We start from the raw sequence: 19,523 nt of genomic DNA on the forward strand, positions 1-19,523 counted from the left end.
GAACAGTGGTCTGCCTTGTTTATGTTATGACTGAGCGGTTAGATCTATGAAACACGTCAACCTTGCTCTTTCCATGTGTGCCATGAAGTTTGTATTATTTTATTATTCTATGTCAGAAGTGCGGTTACCTCTTTCTCTCTTGGCTACATTCCTATATACTGGGGGACCATGGAGACTAAATGTCTGGTCATATGGGGTGCACGGGCGCCGCCCCCCCTATCCATGTGTCCGGCCCCCTAATCTACATGCGGGGCGCCCGTCGCATGGAGTTCAATGGGGCTTTTTTTTTTTTTTAGCCATGTGATTAGAGCCAGAGGCTCTCACAGGCTAAAAAAAAGGGTGGGCTCAGGGCGCAGAGCAGCGCGCCCGAGCCCACCCAGTTGTGTGACAATAGCAATGAAAATTCGCTTTTTTCACACGGATCCTCCTCCTGGCCAATCAGAAAGCAGGTTTTGAGACCCGTTTCCCGATTGGCCGAAAGGAGAAGCCATGCCATTGGGCATGGAGGAGGAGGGAGGAGACGCAGAAGACCGGGAAGAAGCCGAAGCTGACGCCGCCGCCTGCTGCTGCTGCTGCATCCAGGCAGGGTGAGTAGGGGGGGGGGGGTGGTCCTGTCTGTTCATCCTCTCTGTCCTCTCCTGTCTCCCCTGTCTCCCTGTGGTCCGGGGGGTGGGGTAGTGTGTGCGGCCTGGCGTGGTCCAGCCCATGGAGCACCAGCCGCCACTGAAGTGTAACCACCATCTAAAAGGAGGTTGGATCACAGCAGTGAAACAAAAGAGGAATTTCGAGATCTGGAAGAGATTAGTGTCACTTTAAAGTAAAGTTCAAATTAATAACGCTGACATAATGCAAATATGTGTCGTTTGGCTTCAAGGGGTTGTGCAAGGCTGATGCCTGCAGCTGCAGGCTTCACCCCAGTACTGTTTTTTAGAGCGGACAGTGGGCTTTCCTGTGAAAACATCTGATGCAGCTAAGCAGCCGATCGGCCGTTATCACAAGAAGCAGGAGGGGCCGCCCTCAGCCACTCTGCCCTTGTCTCCAGTCCCACCGTGAGACCCAAGTGACCAGCCGCCACATCCATTGGCTGGTCAGAGACACGAACAAAGCAGGAATCGGCTTTGATCAGCTTGAAAGTGCAGAGCAGTGTTAATTTTGGCAGAAAATTTCAATTTAGTTTTAGTCTTAGTCTTAGGACTAAAATGGCATTTTAGTTTTAGTCCCATTTTAGTCTTCTGCAAGTGTTTTAGTTTTAGTCGTATTTAGTCGACTAAAACTGCAGTACATTTTAGTCGACCAAAACTCCAGTACATTTTAGTCGACTAAAACGTCCTACATTTTAGTCGACTAAAATTCATTTTAGTCATCTATAATCGAATGGGCGTAGTTCAATTGTAATTTGTAATGCATTATTTAAGCATTTCTCTACAATTTCCAAACTCCAAATTATATACTACTGCTGGTCCTGGAGTGAAAAATGTAATATGTTATTATTTATGGTATTAAGCTTTGAGCATGCACCAGTGTTAATTTTGGCAGCAAATTTCGATTTAGTTTTAGTTATAGTCTTTTGACTAAAATGCCATTTTAGTTTTAGTCGTATTTTAGTCTTAAGACTAAAATGCCATTTTAGTTTTAGTCGTATTTTAGTCATCTGAATTGTTTTAGTTTTAGTCATATTTTAGTCTACTAAAATTGTGTTAATTTAGTCGACTAAAACGTTTTAGTCGGTTTTAGTCGACAAAATTAACACTGGTGCAGAGGAGGGATTTGGGGTCTTATAGACCCCAGAATTCTCCATAAAGAGTATCTGTCACTGCCTATTACTGTCACAAGAGATGTTTACATTCCCTGGAACAGCAATAACAGTGATCACAAACAAAAAAAAAAAAAAATTCAAAGGTACAGTGTTAAAAAAAAAAAAGAAAAGAAATAAGAAAAAATTATTTAAAGCACCCCATTCCTCCGTGCTCACGTGCATAAGTGAACACATACGTAAGTCACGCCCGAAAATGTAAATAATGTTCAAACCACACATGCAAGGTATCTCCACGATCGTTAGAGTTAGAGCAATAATTCTAATACTAGACCAGCTCTGTAACTCTAAACAGGTAACCGTTATAAATTTTTAAAGACTATAGATATTTTTAAGTACCGTAGTTTTTTGCCATTCCACGAGTGTGCAAAATTTTAAAGCATGACATGTTAGGTATCTATGTACACGCCATATAATCATCTTTTTCATTATACAAAAAAATTGGGCAAACTACTGTGCTGTTTTTTTTTTAATTCATGAAAGTGTATTTCTTCCAAAAATATTGCATTTGAAAGACTGCTGCGCAAATACAGTGTGACATAAAATATTGCAACAATCACCATTGTATTCTCTAGGGTCTCTGCTAAATATATATATAACATTTGGGGGTTCTAAGTAATTTTCTAGCAAAAAATACAGATTTTAACTTGTAAGCAACAAGTGTCAGGAAAAAGGTTTAGGCATGAAGGGGTTAAATCAAGTAGCTATGCAAAAAGGAAGTACCAAGATGACCAATGTGCCCAAGGCCTCATTCACACAGGCGTATTAAACTCCCTAGCGGTCTGATTATGTCCAGATTTCTGTGCTAAAAGCGGTACATTGTTTTGCATTGAAATCTGTTGTTTTACATTTTAAAACTCACCTTCTCCTGCGATCCCCCGCTGTCCTCCCCCTGCCGTCCTCCCCCGCCGTCCTCCCGCTGTCCTTCCCCGCCGTCCTCCCGCTGTCCTCCCCCGCCGTCCTCCCGCTGTCCTTCCCCGCCGACCTCCCCCCGCTGTCCTCCCGCTGTTCTCCCCCACAATCCTCCCCCGCTGTCCTCCCCCCGCCGACCTCCCTCTGTCCTCCCCCACAATCCTCCCCCGCTGTCCTCCCCCCGCCGTCCTCCCGCCGTCTTCCCGCCTGCCTGTGCTTTTCCAGTTCTTTGTGCCTTGAAAATTGAGAACGACCATGGCGTCCAAAAAGCGTTCTTTTTGCACAAAAGCGCTTTTAGACAAAATGAAAAACAGTGACAGCGAAACGGAGTTACTTGAAGAACTGAGCGATAGCGATTCGTGGGAAAATTTGTCATCAGGTACGGAAAGTGACGGCAGCGATGATTCTGGCACATTGCTCTGTTGGAAATTTTGAAGAAACATTTGATATACTTCCCAAATTCCACAAGCTATGTGCCAGAAAGAGACATCAGAATCGTCGCTGTCGTCACTTTCCGTACCTGATGACGAATTTTCCCACGAAACGCTATCGCTCAGTTCTTCAAGTAACTCAGTTTCGCTGTCGCTGTTTTCCAGTTTGTCTAAAAGCGCTTTTGCGCAAAAAGAACGCTTTTTGGACGCCATAGACGTTCAAAATTTTCCAGGCACAAAGCACTGGAAAAGCACAGGCAGGGCACTGGAAAAGTCACCAGGTAAAATCTTGTGGTAAAAAATTTGGGGGAGCATACCCATGTATTTCTAAAGCTGGTGCAGCTATGAACCAAAAGACATGTATATTAAAAAAGAATAGCGCGCAAATGCAAAAGAAATAACTACCAAATCTGAAGACAATCCATAAATAAAAATGGGGGTTTGGTCCCACCATATGGCCATATCGTGCTCAAGCCCACTACTGCGTCAAAGTACCCCTTTGTCAGTGGGTCCTACACTATCTATGAAAAAGAGATGAATCCAGCCTAACCCTTGGAGATAATACTCCTTGCTGGGAATTTTAATATAAAATCTTGTGGTGAAATGGCATGGTACAGTGTAATCCGTTAGGATCACAGTTTTTTATCATGTCTTTTAGTGTTTTTACACTTTTAAATTTGCCGCCGGTTCCACCCCCCTGCATCACAATGCTCGCAGGGAAGGGAACCGGAAGGCAAGTGCTGGCAATCGGCCGAGCACACAGTGGGGAAAGAGTGGGAGGGGGGGGTGGGAGGGGGGCGGGAGGACGGCGGGGGATCGCAGGGAAGGTGAGTAACATTGCGGGGTAATCCCGAATGTGGCTCGGGGTTACCGCTTTTGGTACTGAAAGTTAACCCCGAACCACACTCGGGAATACCGCCAGGGGGGGTTAAGCACATATTGCCTGGGTTCTCGGATCTACTCCCCCACACAAACATGTGTCAGATTGAGAGCAGTGGCCCATGCAGTGTCCATGCACCAGCTGTACTCCAAATGACATGAATGGGACTGCCTACACAAGGATGCATAGAACACTGGTGCATGCCTGTGTGGGCCAACACAGCCCTTGCTCGTGCATTCTCTTAAACACGCCCGTGTGAAGGAGGCCTCGTTAGTTGAGACGTTGAAGAATCTCTCCAACACGCAAGGGAGCAGTGACTGAGGAACATCATAGTGGTTCTGCTAGCAAGGGAACCATGCAACAAGAGCACATAACTACTCAGTTTGTGATCCTGTCACTATACATCCCCTCTCCCCCTTTCCTTACTCATGTCCTATCCAAGGTTTCAGTCATAGACAGAATGATAGGAGATAACCACTTCTGTGCTCTTACTTTTTTTAGACAGCCCATAGTGCTCTTGGAAGCCTTTTTCTTGTATTCCCTTTTTGTTTATAAAATAACGTGTGCATGTGTACACGAATGTATATACACAGTGTATATATTGTGACAGGAAGTCAGCTAAATCTGGGAATGTAGTCACAGGAAGGAGATACATTTTCCACCTGATTGAGAAGTCCATTAATTAATTTAGGGTGTTGGCTACAGAGCTAGCCAGCAGGAAGTTGAAAGGCCTTCACCTGTTCAGAATGAGGGAGTTAAGGCTCTATAATTTGTTCAGAGAAATTCCTGTTGTTTGCTGCCTCCAGAAGCTGCATCCTGAAGCCATGTGGGCTGGGAGCAGGAGGACAGTCAGCGTGTGCCTCCCGACAGGATGTGTGGGCCTGGGAGAAGACCCCCCGGAGTGATGTGTGCCCGGGACGGTAACCAAGAGTGAAGACGTCTCAAAGGTGAGAAGACGAAGTGTTGTTGATGTGAAAGAAAACAAAGGGACATGTTCAATGGACAATGTTTGTGCTGTGTGAAAAGCAAACAAATGGACATTTGAGTGTCTGCTGTAGGATCAGCAGTGTCGGCCCAACAGTAGGTTGGGAAGACTTCTTAGGTAGGTTCCAGCGTGAGAAGGTAGCCGCCCACAGAGGCAAGGATTTATTTTGTTTTATTTTATTTTGATGTTTTTGCTGCATGCACTTGTTTGAAGAATAAACCTGTTGTTTGCAAGCACTTTTGGGCTATTTCTCTGTGAAAACGCACCCCCCAAGGAGTCATCTACACCCGCCACCGAGCTAATCCCTCACATATGGTGGAGGTATGCAGTGGGCATAAGCAGAGATCCCTGCAAGGAAGTGCAAATGTTTGATGAACTTTATCTGGTGCATGAGATTGCACAATCTATGTGTGCAGGAGAGAAGATCCTGACAGAAAAAAAAAAAAAAAGTGTTTTAAAGAGACAGCGGTCTCAAAATTATTTGATGAACTTTGTTGTGTCTGGTGCAAGTGACTGCACAAACTGTGTGTGCAGGAAAAGAGATCCTGCAAGAGAGAGAAAAACTACATGTGTTGAAGAGACAGTGGTCTGAAAATTGTTTGCTGGACTGTGAAAAATTTGTTTGTGGAGTTATTGAAGATGGGGCGGTCCAAACGCCTGAAAAATGCAAAGATAGATGAAATGAGAGACCGGATTCTATGGATGGAGGGGATGTTGCCGTCTGAACCAGCCCCATCCATGCCTGAACGGAATCGGCTAAAGAGAAAAGTTGTTGTTCCTAGCAACACTGGGGCAAATGAAACTGCTTTGGAGACGCAGGGTTCTCAGATGAAAAGTAAACCCAAAATGGGGGAGATGCTGAAACAACGGAGCTTTGCAGCTCAACAAAAGGATCACCAAGAGAGCATGGCAGGCTGGAAACAGAGACGCCAGCAGCCAATGGAGGCCATCGGTATGGAGGAAACCGAGTATGTGTGCAGGGCTGAGTTGGATGCCTTGCAACGGAAAATGGAAGAAAAGGAACAAGCCTTGGAATTGCTTAAAATGGAGCATAGAAACTTGCAGGAAATGAATGAACTACTCAAGTCTCATGTGTTACAGTGGGAAGAATCCACTGCTCTTCTTTTGATCGAGTTGCAAAAACGCAGAGAGACTATAATGGAGAAAGATACCATCCTCATGGAAAAGGAAAGTGAAATTCAGACTTTGCAGAAGCAAAGTATGGCTGATATGTTGGAGTTGCGTAATCAGCTGGAAAAAAGTCTTCAGTCTTTGGGAGCTACAAAAATAGACCTGCAGGAGTCGCAGGAACAGAATGTCGCTCTGAAAACGACATTGTCTCTCAGCGACAACGAGAAAAGTGAAAGAGAGGCTAAATTACTGAGTACTGTGTATGAGCTCACTACTTTGAGCAATGTGGTAAATGAATGGCGTGCGGACTGTGAAAGTTGGAAAGGGGAAGCCCAACGTGTCCAGCAGCAGTTAAAGGAGAAAGAAGCCTGTGTGGCAGAATTACATTCTTATTCCCAGATGCTAGCCAATGAGGTGAAGGCTCTTATGCAGGGAAAAGAAGATTGTGAACATAAGAGGGAAAAAGTAGAGGCACAGCTTCTGGAATCGCAAGTCAAGGTGTCAGAAGGTGACCGATTGTGTGCTAAGCTGTCAGAGAAGGCAAACCGACTGCAGGTTGAGTTGGACAATGTTACAAATCAGCTTTCTCAAGCAGACAGCAAATCTAGAGAAATTGCGGAAGATTTTTCTATCTTGGAATCGCAGCTGCAAGACACGCAGGAACTCTTACAGGAAGAGAGGTGTCAAAGGCTGAGTTTTAGCACAAAGCTCAAACAAATGGAAGATGAGAAAAATGGCTTCCTGGAACAATTAAAAGAGGAGGCGGAAGCAAAGAAAAACCTATCAGAGCAAGTCGCAACATTGCAAGCTCAGATAGCGGATATGAAAAAACGCATGGAAGAAAGCGTTGGTTCATTACAGTGTGTTGAAGATGTGAAAAAGAAGTTTGATCAGATGCTTGGTGAAGAGAAGACTGTGTCTGCAAAATATGCAGAAGAACGCGACCGTGCAAAAACGGAGGCGCGTGATAACGAGAGCAAAGCCCTGTTCTTGGCTCGCTCTTTGGAGGAAGCTCTAGAGTGTAAGGCTGAACTAGAAAGTGTTAAACAGCTGCGTACAGAAATGGAAGAATTGGTCAGCTCCAAGGATGATGTTGTGAAAAGCGTTCAGGAGCTAGAAAAGTCTAAGCGAGCCTTAGAACAGCAAGTAGAAGAGATGAAGATTCCGTTGCAGGAACTGGAAGAGGAATTCCAGGCAACAGAGGATCTGTCCCAAAGAGGGGATAGTGTGCCTGATGCAGTTTTTAAAAGGATCAGTGTTTTGGGGTCTGTCCTGAGTGAGCCTCAGAAATGTGACGACATGTGGCTTGAATCACCCCTTTGGAATAAACCGTTCCTTCAAAAACTTCAAGCATTGGAAAATGTATCATTAGAGCTTCAGCAAACAAAGGAGCTGAGTAAGAAATGTGGTGATTTCTCAGTTCAGGCTGAAAACCTAGTGGAGAAAACTAAGGCTGTTGGTGAAAACGTGAAGCAAATGAATAAGTGCCTTTCAGGGAGTGTTTCCAAAATGGAACTGGTGAAAGACGGGTGGCAGAAGTTTGATCGTGATCTTGAGATGCATTCCATGTGGAATTCAGATAGAGAAAAAGAACTAGGTGACCTTGAGCGGTCAAATAGTTCAGCAGAAAGTGCATTGAAGAAACCTGTAAAAGAATGTGTTGCAGTTCCATGCTTCTTCACTGATGCAGAGAGGAGGTCTATAATGGATACCACCCAGATCGCTGGGTTCAACTGTGTTGTTGCCTTTGACCCCTATGTTGGTGGAAGGAAAGTTGATGATGTTCTGGTTGGCTTCTTCTGTGAAGAGTTTGGCAAGAAATATAAACTGAATATCAAATCAAATAGTAGGCCTTTACTGCGACTCGCTCAGGAGGGCGAAAAGTTTAAGAAGTTGATGAGTGCAAATGCTTCAGATCTGCCTATGAATATGAAATGTTTGGTGAATGATATTGATATCTCTGGGAAAAGGAACAGGGGTCACTTTGAAGAAATGTGTGACAGCCTGTTGTCTCAATTGGAAAATCCTCTGCACAGCATCTTAGAGCAAGCAAAGCTCAAGAAGGAAGATCATTCCCTTTTACAACAAAAAGTCAATGATTGTGTACAGATGTATGGAGAGGCAACTCAAGTCACAGAGGGATGTCAAGAGTCCCTACTTGGAACAAAGCTTAGTGAAGCAAAGGTTCTCAAAGTTTTGTGGAAAACATTTATGGATTGCAGAGAGAGGCGTCTTAAGAATGTTGAAGACATTAAGACTAGCCCAATTGAGTTGCCTATGGATCACGGTCCTCCATGGTGGATTGGACAGACGGTTATGAGGGACAAGCTGTCTGACATTTATGAGAAAGCTGTCAATGAAGATGACAGAAACGAGAAGGAGCGAAATGATGCCAAAAATGCAGTTGAAGAATGTGTATATGAGATGAGAGACAAACTGTGTGGCATTTATGAGAAATCCGTCAATGAAGATGACAAAACAGTTTCATCCGGAAGCTTGAGGATAATAGGAGGCTTATCAGTGAGTCAGCAGTGCCTGACACATGCGTGCCTGGAAATATGTGTCCCAACCCTAGGGTTGAAACAAGAGGGGGGGGTATGTGACAGGAAGTCAGCTAAATCTGGGAATGTAGTCACAGGAAGGAGATACATTTTCCACCTGATTGAGAAGTCCATTAATTAATTTAGGGTGTTGGCTACAGAGCTAGCCAGCAGGAAGTTGAAAGGCCTTCACCTGTTCAGAATGAGGGAGTTAAGGCTCTATAATTTGTTCAGAGAAATTCCTGTTGTTTGCTGCCTCCAGAAGCTGCATCCTGAAGCCATGTGGGCTGGGAGCAGGAGGACAGTCAGCGTGTGCCTCCCGACAGGATGTGTGGGCCTGGGAGAAGACCCCCCGGAGTGATGTGTGCCCGGGACGGTAACCAAGAGTGAAGACGTCTCAAAGGTGAGAAGACGAAGTGTTGTTGATGTGAAAGAAAACAAAGGGACATGTTCAATGGACAATGTTTGTGCTGTGTGAAAAGCAAACAAATGGACATTTGAGTGTCTGCTGTAGGATCAGCAGTGTCGGCCCAACAGTAGGTTGGGAAGACTTCTTAGGTAGGTTCCAGCGTGAGAAGGTAGCCGCCCACAGAGGCAAGGATTTATTTTGTTTTATTTTATTTTGATGTTTTTGCTGCATGCACTTGTTTGAAGAATAAACCTGTTGTTTGCAAGCACTTTTGGGCTATTTCTCTGTGAAAACGCACCCCCCAAGGAGTCATCTACACCCGCCACCGAGCTAATCCCTCACAATATATATATATATATATATATATATATATATATATATATATATATATATACACACACAGTGCCTTGCGAAAGTATTCACCCCCCCTTGAACTTTTCGACCTTTTGCCACATTTCAGGCTTCAAACATAAAGATTAAAAGATATAAAACTGTAATTTTTTGTGAAGAATCAACAACAAGTGGGACACAATCATGAAGTGGAACGAAATTAATTTAATATTTCAAACTTTTTTAACAAATAAAAAACTGAAAATTTGGGCATGCAAAATTATTCAGCCCCCTTAAGTTAATACTTTGTAGCCCCACCTTTTGCTGCGATTACAGCTGTAAGTCGCTTGGAGTATGTCTCAGTTTTGCACATCGAGAGACTGAAATTTTTGCCCATTCCTCCTTGCAAAACAGCTCGAGCTCAGTGAGGTTGGATGGAGAGCGTTTGTGAACAGCAGTTTTCAGTTCTTTCCACAGATTCTCGATTGGATTCAGGTCTGGACTTTGACTTGGCCATTCTAACACCTGGATATGTTTATTTGTGAACCATTCCATTGTAGATTTTGCTTTATGTTTTGGATCATTGTCTTGTTGGAAGACAAATCTCCGTCCCAGTCTCAGGTCTTTTGCAGACTCCATCAGGTTTTCTTCCAGAATGGTCCTGTATTTGGCTCCATCCATCTTCCCATCAATTTTAACCATCTTCCCTGTCCCTGCTGAAGAAAAGCAGGCCCAAACCATGATGCTGCCACCACCATGTTTGACAGTGGGGATGGTGTGTTCAGGGTGATGAGCTGTGTTGCTTTTACGCCAAACATAACGTTTTGCATTGTTGCCAAAAAGTTTGATTTTGGTTTCATCTGACCGGAGCACCTTCTTCCTCATGTTTGATGTGTCTCGCAGGTGGCTTGTGGCAAACTTTAAACAACACTTTTTATGGATATCTTTAAGAAATGGCTTTCTTCTTGCCACTCTTCCATAAAGGCCAGATTTGTGCAGTATATGACTGATTGTTGTCCTATGGACAGAGTCTCCCACCTCAGCTGTAGATCTCTGCAGTTCATCCAGAGTGATCATAGGCCTCTTGGCTGCATCTCTGATCAGTCTTCTCCTTGTATGAGATGAAAGTTTAGAGGGACGGCCAGGTCTTCGTAGATTTGCAGTGGTCTGATACTCCTTCCATTTCAATATTATCGCTTGTACAGTGCTCCTTGGGATGTTTAAAGCTTGGGAAATCTTTTTGTATCCAAATCCGGCTTTAAACTTCTCCACAACAGTATCTCGGACCTGCCTGGTGTGTTCCTTGTTCTTCATGATGCTCTCTGCGCTTTAAACGGACCTCTGAGACTATCACAGTGCAGGTGCATTTATACGGAGACTTGATTACACACAGGTGGATTCTATTTATCACCATTAGTAATTTAGGTCAACATTGGATCATTCAGAGATCCTCACTGAACTTCTGGAGAGAGTTTGCGGCACTGAAAGTAAAGGGGCTGAATAATTTTGCACGCCCAATTTGTCCGTTTTTTATTTGTTAACAAAGTTTGAAATATCCAATAAATTTCGTTCCACTTCATGATTGTGTCCCACTTGTTGTTGATTCTTCACAAATAATTACAGTTTTATATCTTTATGTTTGAAACCTGAAATGTGGCAAAAGGTCACAAAGTTCAAGGGGGCCGAATACTTTCGCAAGGCACTATACATACAGTATATCCAGATGATGGTGCCTAGTTTTTTTTTTTTTACAGTAAGCTAGAACAGTACCCACACATAAAGGGCGGTTTGTACACAGTTTTTTTTTATGTATTATATTCAGGACTAAAATACAATTTAAAATTAAATAGTGTCACTGATAAAAAAAAACAAAAAAAAAAAAAAACACAATACAGGTTGTCATTTTTGTAATCAGTATATGAAATATTGCATATGAATACTTGACATCCACAGTGCATTCTCAGCCAGCAGATTTTTAAACTTCTTTTCATGTTTATCAGGCTAATCTTTACTGCTTACTGAATAAAAGCTGTTGTTTACAAAGCTCAACAATGGGATTTTTGTATTTACTGTAAAATCTATTTTCTCTCCATTTTCATTGATGGGCACAGCGCTCCATAGAGCATAACTACTACGTTATATTGCCTCCTCCAGGAGTAGGACTAGGCAGAACAAAAATTACTGGGCTACCCTCATGGGCCATCCTTAGCTGGTATATAACGCCCCTCTTTGCTCTAGGTAATCAGTTTAGTAGCAAGCAGAATTAGAAATATCAGAACTTCTTACATGGGTGGGTGCTGTGTCCGTCGATGAACTCAGAGAAATGGATGATACGGTAAGTACAAAAATCCCATTTTCTCTTTCGTTCATTGACAAACACAGTGCTCCATAGATCATAACTGCTGGGACATTTAAAAGCAGTGTGAAAAGAAAAATGTGGGGAAAATAACCCAAGGCTAAACATAGGAGCCCTAACCAGAACACAGGAGCCTTACTGAGCCACAGGAGCCCCATCTGCAAAAATGTTTTTAAAGAAAAACACCCATCGAGAGGGAACAGCCCCTCTTAACAGCAGTCTGCAAAACCTTGCGGCCAAAAGAAGGCAGAGTATCTACTTTGTAGAATTTTGTGAACGTATATGCACCGACGACCAATTGTCCGCCATGCACACTTGAGATATTGATGCGTGATGATGGAAGGCCCAAGAAGTACTAAGCGCCTGAGTAAAATACGCTCTGACAGGGAAAGGAGGAAATTGAGAATAGGCCTGAGTTACCGTCTGTCTGATCCATCTGGAGATGGTAGCCGAAGAAGCGGCAAGCCCTTTCCTTGTTCCGTCTGTAACCACATAAAAGCGAGTCTGACCTCCGAAAGGACTCCGTAGCTGCTAGATACACCCGAATCCCACGAACCACATCCAAGGTATGCAAGGCAAATTCTCTGGGATTAGCCAGCTTGGGAAGCAAGGAAATCTACACAATGTCCTCATTCAAATGGAAGTCAGAGACAACTTTGGGCAGGAATGATGGACAGGGACGTAGAACAACCTTATCCCTATGGACCATCAAAAAAGGACTACGACAGGATAATGCCGCCAACTCCAAAACCCTACAGGTCGAGGTAAAAGCCACAAAGAATGCCACCTTCTGGGATAACGTAGGCAAGAGAATCTCCCAAATATTCTCAAATGGATGTTTCTGAAGAACCAAGAGCAAGTTTAAATCCCACGGCGGTAAAAGAGATTGTACAGGTGGAGCCACATGTCAAACCTCCTGAGTGAAGGTATGAATTACAGAGTGCATGGCTAGGAGTCACTGAAAGAAGATTTCCAAGGCAGACACCTGGCCCTTGATGGTACTCAAGGCCAACTTCTGTTCAACATCCCATTGAAGAAAGGTTAAGATCAGAGCCACAGAAAAGAATCAAGGGTGAGCGCCAATCGACTCACACCAAGAAAAATGTACGCTTTCCACTTACAATGGTATATTTTGCTGACAAGGGGAAGGGGACTTCCCCTCACCTTCACCATAGTAGGAATCCCTGATCCAGACAAACCTCTATTCACGGCCTGTAGTTCCTGAAATTCGTCTAGAGGAAAAACCACCCTGGTCAGAAAATAAAATCGGGGCTAGGTAATTCAATTCCCTGAACAGGGAAAGGGGGGCCTTAGGTAGTTCGGACATCACCTGAACCTTTGCAGGAATTAAATCCACACAAGGAGATTCGGGACCTGCGTCTACAATCTATGGGATAGATTTTTGGACTTTTTATTTTTTTAATATTTTTTACTAGTAATGGTGGCGATCAGCGATTTTTAACGGGACTGTGCGGCGAACAAATCTGACACTAAGTGACACTTTTTGGTGACCAGTTACACCAATACAGTTATCAGTGCTAAAAAAAATGCACTATCACTGTACTATCGACACTAGCAGTGAAGGGGTTAACATCAGGGGGGATCAAAGGGTTAAATGTGTTCCCTGGGAGTGCTTTCATACTGTGTGGGGGATGGTTGCACTGTAGGAAGACAGAGATATGTGTTCCTGCTTAGCAGAAACAGAAGATCTCTGTCTTCCTTACTAGCAAAATGGTGATCTGCTTTGTTTACATAGGCCGTGCGCACCCCAGACCAGGAAGAAGAAATTACGTACAGGTACGTCATTTTGCAGTATATGTACATGAGGCAGTCCTTAAGCGGTTAAATGTGTTATGTGTAAAAAAAAAAGATTTATATAAATAGAAAATGATGGGCCCTTTCACACAAATGTTCTGATCGGGTCCGCCTTTCAAAGATAATAAAAAATGTAACCTGAAATCAGTATAGCTTCCTCCATAGAAAACCTGTACTTGTGTAGGCTGCCACATGCTGCCTACTTGCTGCTTAGTTGCAAATGACACTTTGACGTCTCTGACTTAGAACTGAAGCCAGGGACAGCCAGGTACCTAGTACTTTCAGAAAGTCAGCCTATGTATTTCTTACTGTAGAGGCTTTTTTAAATTACCGTCACAGTACCACTGGGTAAGCATCAATAGATGGGGGCTAAGGGGAGAACTATATGTTAGACCACATTCTGTTCAAAAGTTTTAAAAACATGTAGTTGTTGCAGAAGTGGTAAAAAAGAGTTTGGGCTTTTTCACACAGGCGGACCATTCAGATCCGCCTGTCCGTTTTTAAGGCGGATCTGAACGGTCCCCCCATGCATCCCTGTGGGGCATCGGATGTCAGCGGAGACATGTCCGCTGACATCTGATCCGATCCGTCAAATCTGGACGGATGGAAACCCTATTTTCCATCCGTCCAGCGGATCGGATGAGAACGGCCCGACGTTCCCATCCGATTTCCCCCATAGAGATGCATGGGGAACTGACAGCTGTGTCTCTGCACACAGCGCGGAGAACAGCTGTCATCCTCCTGCTCAGCGGGGGATCGGCGGATCGATCCCCCGCTGAGAAAAATGGAGTCCGTCCGATGGACGGAGTGTGTGAAAGGGGCCTTAAAGTGATATTAACCACTTGCCTACTGGGCATTTTAACCCCCTTCCTGCCTAGGCCAATTTCAGCTTTCAGCGCTTTCACACTTTGAATGACAATTGCAAAGTCATTTTTAACACTGTACCCATATGAAATTTTTATAACTTTTTCCACACAAATAGAGCTTTCCTTTGGTGGTATTTAATCACCGCTGGGTTTTTTATTTTTTAAAAAAAAAAACATTTGAAAAAAAAACTTTTTCTGAGTTTCTGTTAGTAAATAAGTAATTTTTCTCCTTCGTTTATGTGCGCTGATAAGGCGGCACTGATAGGCTGCACTGATGGTCACTGGTGAGGTGGAACTTATGGACACTGTTTAGGAGGCACTAATATGCCGCACTGATGGGCGCTGATAGGTGGCATTGATATGCGGCACTAATGGGCACTGATAGGCGGCACTGGTGGGTGGCACTGATGGGCAGCACTGATTGGTGTCACTGCAGGGGCTTTACTGTAATCAGGGCACTGATGATCAGTGCCCTGATTACCTGTACTGGTCAGTGTGAGGCGAGGAGAGATGATAAATGACACTTCCGCATTTACACTTGATCGGCTGTGATTGGACACAGCCGATCACATGGCTAAAGAACCACAGGTAGCACTGTGTCCTAGGAACACATCGCGGCTACCATCGCCGTGCTGCACGACCCCATTCTGGGGCGTTGTCATATGAGGGCACCCCAGAACAAGAGCCGCACCGATTCGCCGTCATTTGACCGTGGGCAGGCAGGAAGTGGTTAAACTCTCCGTTTTTAAGCACTTGCAGCAGCTGATTTAACCAGTAGGCAGCTTCTTTATCTTTTAATCTTTGCCTGTGTTCAGGTTTAAGTTAGTGCCATGAGCTGCTGCCCCAGGCTTCCTGATTCAGGTTTTCTCCTTTCTCTTACACTGTTCTAATTACCAACTGTATTGTTTGCAGACACAAGAATTGTATCTCCCTACACTGTGTGCATCAACAGAAACACACAGGACTCCCCTATTCCTTTCTCCTTCTCATCCCTTCCCTTCTCCAAGTGAATAGACTCGCACCAGACTGCACTGTCCACTGTTAACGTGTTCCTCCGAAAACTGGATGTTCAGAGAAGGAGCGCTGAGAGATCATAAGAAAGCAGCATTGAACTTTGCAAACTGCAAGTGCTGGTAAAACATTTTCACAAATAATTTACTGGGGATTGTTTATTTTATTGTGCTTACTGATTCTCCTTGCTGTTATGGAAAGATATTTCTAGCTGCATTTACAGGAATCTTTTCAACACAGGTTGTTTTTTTTTTTTTTGTTTTTTTTTCATGTGTTACAAGTAAAGGTCAGACTCAGTAGTTTTACTTACCACAAATCAAATTTCTATCCTGTGGCAACGAGAAATGGGATCTTAATATTATCAGCAGCTCTGGTTATTGAATTAGTGCCTCTCTGGCAGACAATCCTTGCATAGGGGCAGAGCATCGTGAAGCTGTTCAGGAAGCTTGTTTGTGATAATTGCTCCTCCAGGGAGATACAGCTTGTGCTAGAGGGTGGACACTCCTTGCAGCAGTACACTCTCCAAGCTTTATTACTGGTGAGAAAAACCCAACTAAAAAAGAGTGAAAGAGAAATTAAGCTAGAGACAAACCTATAAAAAGAATATACAATATACCGTATATACAGTATTTCATAAAAGTGAGTACACCCCTCCCATTTTTGTAAATATTTTATTAAATCTTTTCATGTGACAACACTGGAGAAATGACACTTTGCTACAATGTAAAGTAGTGAGTGTACAGCTTGTATAACAGTGTAGATTTGCTGTCCCCTCAAAATAACTCAACACACAGCCATTAATGTCTAAACCACTGGCAACAAAAGTGAGTACACCCCTTAGTGAAAGTGTCCAAATTGGGCCCAATTAGCCATTTTCCCTCCCCGGTGTCATGTGACTCGTTAGTGTTACAAGGTCTGAGGTGTAAATGGAGAGCAGGTGTGTTAAATTTGATGTTAACGCTCTCACTCTCTCATACTGGTCACTGGAAGTTCAACATGGCACCGCATGGCAAAGAACTCTCTGAGAATCTGAAAAAAGGAATTCTTAGATGGCCTAGGCTATAAGAAGATTGCCAAGACCCTGAAACTGAGCTCCAAGACCATACAATGGTTTAAGAGGACAGATTCCACTCTGGACAGGCTTCGCCATGGTCGACCAAAGAGGTTGCGTGCACGTGCTCAGCGTCATATTCAGAGGTTGTCTTTGGGAAATAGACGTATGAGTGCTGCCAGCACTGCTGTAGAGGTTGAAGGGGTGGGGGTCAGCCTGTCAGTGCTCAGACCATACGCCGCACACTGCATCAAATTGGTCTGCATGGCTGTCATTCCAGAAGGAAGCCTCTTCTAAGATGATGCACAAGAAAGCCTGCAAACAGATTTCTGAAGACAAGCAGACTAAGCACATGGATTACTGGAACCATGTCCTGTGGTCTGATGAGACCAAGATAAACTTATTTGGTTCAGATGGTGTCATGCATGTGTCGTGGCAAGCAGGTGAGGAGTACAAAGGCAAGTGTGTCTTCCCTACAGTCAAGCATGGTGGTGGGAATGTCATGATCAGGGGCTGCATGAGTGCTGCCGGAACTGGGGAGCTACAGTTCATTGGGGGAACCATGAATGCCAACATGTACTGTGACATACTGAAGCAGAACATAATCCCCTCCCTTCAGAGACTGGGCCGCAGGGCAGTATTCCAACATGATAATGACCCCAAACACACCTCCAAGATGACCGCTGCCTTGCTAAAGAAGCTAACAGTAAAGGTGATGGACTGGCCAAGCATGTCTCCAGACCTAAACCCTTTTGATCATCTGTGGGGAATCCTCAAACAGAAGGTGGAGGAGCGCAAGGTCTCTAACATCCATCAGCTCCGTGATGTCGTCATGGGGGAGTGAAAGAGGACTCCAGTGGCAACCTGTGAAGCTCTGGTGAACTCCATGCCCAAGAAGGTTAAGCCAGTGCTGGAAAATAATGATGGGCCCAATTTGGACATTAGCACTTAGGGGTGTACTCACTTTTGTTGCCAGCGGTTTAGACAATAATGGCTGTGTGTTTAGTTATACTGTACACAGCAAATTTACACTGTTATACAAACTGTACACTCACTACTTTACATTGTAGTAAAGCGTTATTTCTTCAGTGTTGGCACATGAAAAGATATAATAAAATATTTACAAAAATGTAAGGGGGGAAAACTCACTTTTGTGAGATACTGTATGTATATATATATATATATATTTACACTGTACACATGCACACATACATATAAATATATGGTCAATTCATAATGATCTTCTTATCGACTACTGCACTTTATAATAGCAAAATAGCATTAACATCTGACCGGTGATATTCATGATTAAACGTTTTTTCCATCCTTGGACCTGTGGGCATACATCCTTTGGTACCCTCTGCCTGGATCAGTACTTCACATAGAATTCCTTTACAGGTCCTAGTCTGGCTTGCATGCAGTCAATGTATTACTTCTGAACATGGGGAAAATATGTGTAGCCGTTACTTATACTTGAAAGAGCCTCCTCTGCTATCCTATGGCAGCACTTATGCACATTTTATTTGTGAGACGCACATCTGCCCTTTTTATTGTTTTATAATGGTTTGTGACAATTAAAGGAGAAGCAAGAGAGGAGAATGAAATAGTTTTACAAGAGTTAAAGTGTTTGTAAAGCCTCATTTTATTTTTTCCTTAAAATATCAAACATACTTACCTGCTCAATGTAATGGTTTTGCATGAAAGCAGCCCAGATCCTCCTCTTCTGGGGTCCCCCGCCAATGCTTCTGGCTCCAACCACGGCAGAGTGCCCTAATATCAATCCACTTGCTGTGGGGGCATTGGTGTGTGTTTACTCCTGAGCCCTGCTTTGTGTGTCCATAAGGCACACAAAGCGGGGCTAGACCCCAATCCCGCTCCCTCCTCACTGGCTGTGATTGACAGCAGCAGGAGCCAATGTGAACATCGCTGGATCAAGATCAGGTTCAGGTATGTATTTAACCAGTTTCCGCCTGCGCTATAGCCAAAAGACGGCTCCAGCATGGCTTACTTTGCCAGGGTGGGCGTACATGGACGTTCTCCCGCTATCACGCTGCCTGCACACGCCCTGCGGTGCGTGGGCAGCATGCTCTGTGATCGCTGAGTCCAAAGTCCCCTTTGGACTCAGCTGATCACAGACTGGGGTAAAGCGCCAATAACATCAGGCCTTTACCTTGTGATCAGCTGTGTCCAACGACTGCTGAACATGGATGTAAACTTAAGCTGGTTATCGGCTTTTCTTTCTTTAGGCTGACAGCATGGGGAGAGAAGAGAGCTGATATTCGACTAGTGTTAAAGGGACATCGGCACAGATAATCAGGGCACTGTTTATCAGTGTCCTAATTATCAGTGCAGTACCAACAGTGCCCACCAGTGCTGCCACTCAGTGCTCACAGTGCCCATCAGTGCCGCCTATCAGTGCCACCTATCAGTGCCCATCAGTGCCACCTATCAGTGCCGCATATCAATGCCACCTATCAGTGCCCATCAGTGTGGCATATTAGTGCCTCCTAAACAGTGCCATAAGTTCCACCTCATCAGTGCCGTCTATCAGTGCAGCCTCATCAGCGCACATCAGTAAAAGAGAAAAATTACCTGTTTACAAAATTTTATGTCAAACTATGCAAAATGTTTGTTTTTTCAGAACTTTCAGTTTATAGTTTGTTTTGCATAGAATCAAAAAACCCAGTGGTGATTAAATGCCACCATAAGAAAGCTCTATTTGTGTAAAAAAAACCTGATAAAAATTTCATATGAGTACAGCGTTGCATGACCGCACATTTGTCATTCAAGTGCCTTTACAACCACTTTAAATAGTGGTTAGATATAACAGAAAGATTAACCACTTACCCATTGGGCACTTATACCCCCTTCCTAACCGGGCCAATTTTCAGCTTTCAGTGCTCTCACATTTTGAATCACAATTACTCAGTCATGCAACACTGTAGCCATATGAAATTTTCGTCCTTTCGTATTTAATCATCATTGGGTTTTTT

The sequence above is a fragment of the Pelophylax lessonae genome, assembly GCF_965119305.1.
Source record: "Pelophylax lessonae genome assembly, chromosome: 1".
In the NCBI taxonomy this organism is placed as follows: domain Eukaryota; kingdom Metazoa; phylum Chordata; class Amphibia; order Anura; family Ranidae; genus Pelophylax; species Pelophylax lessonae.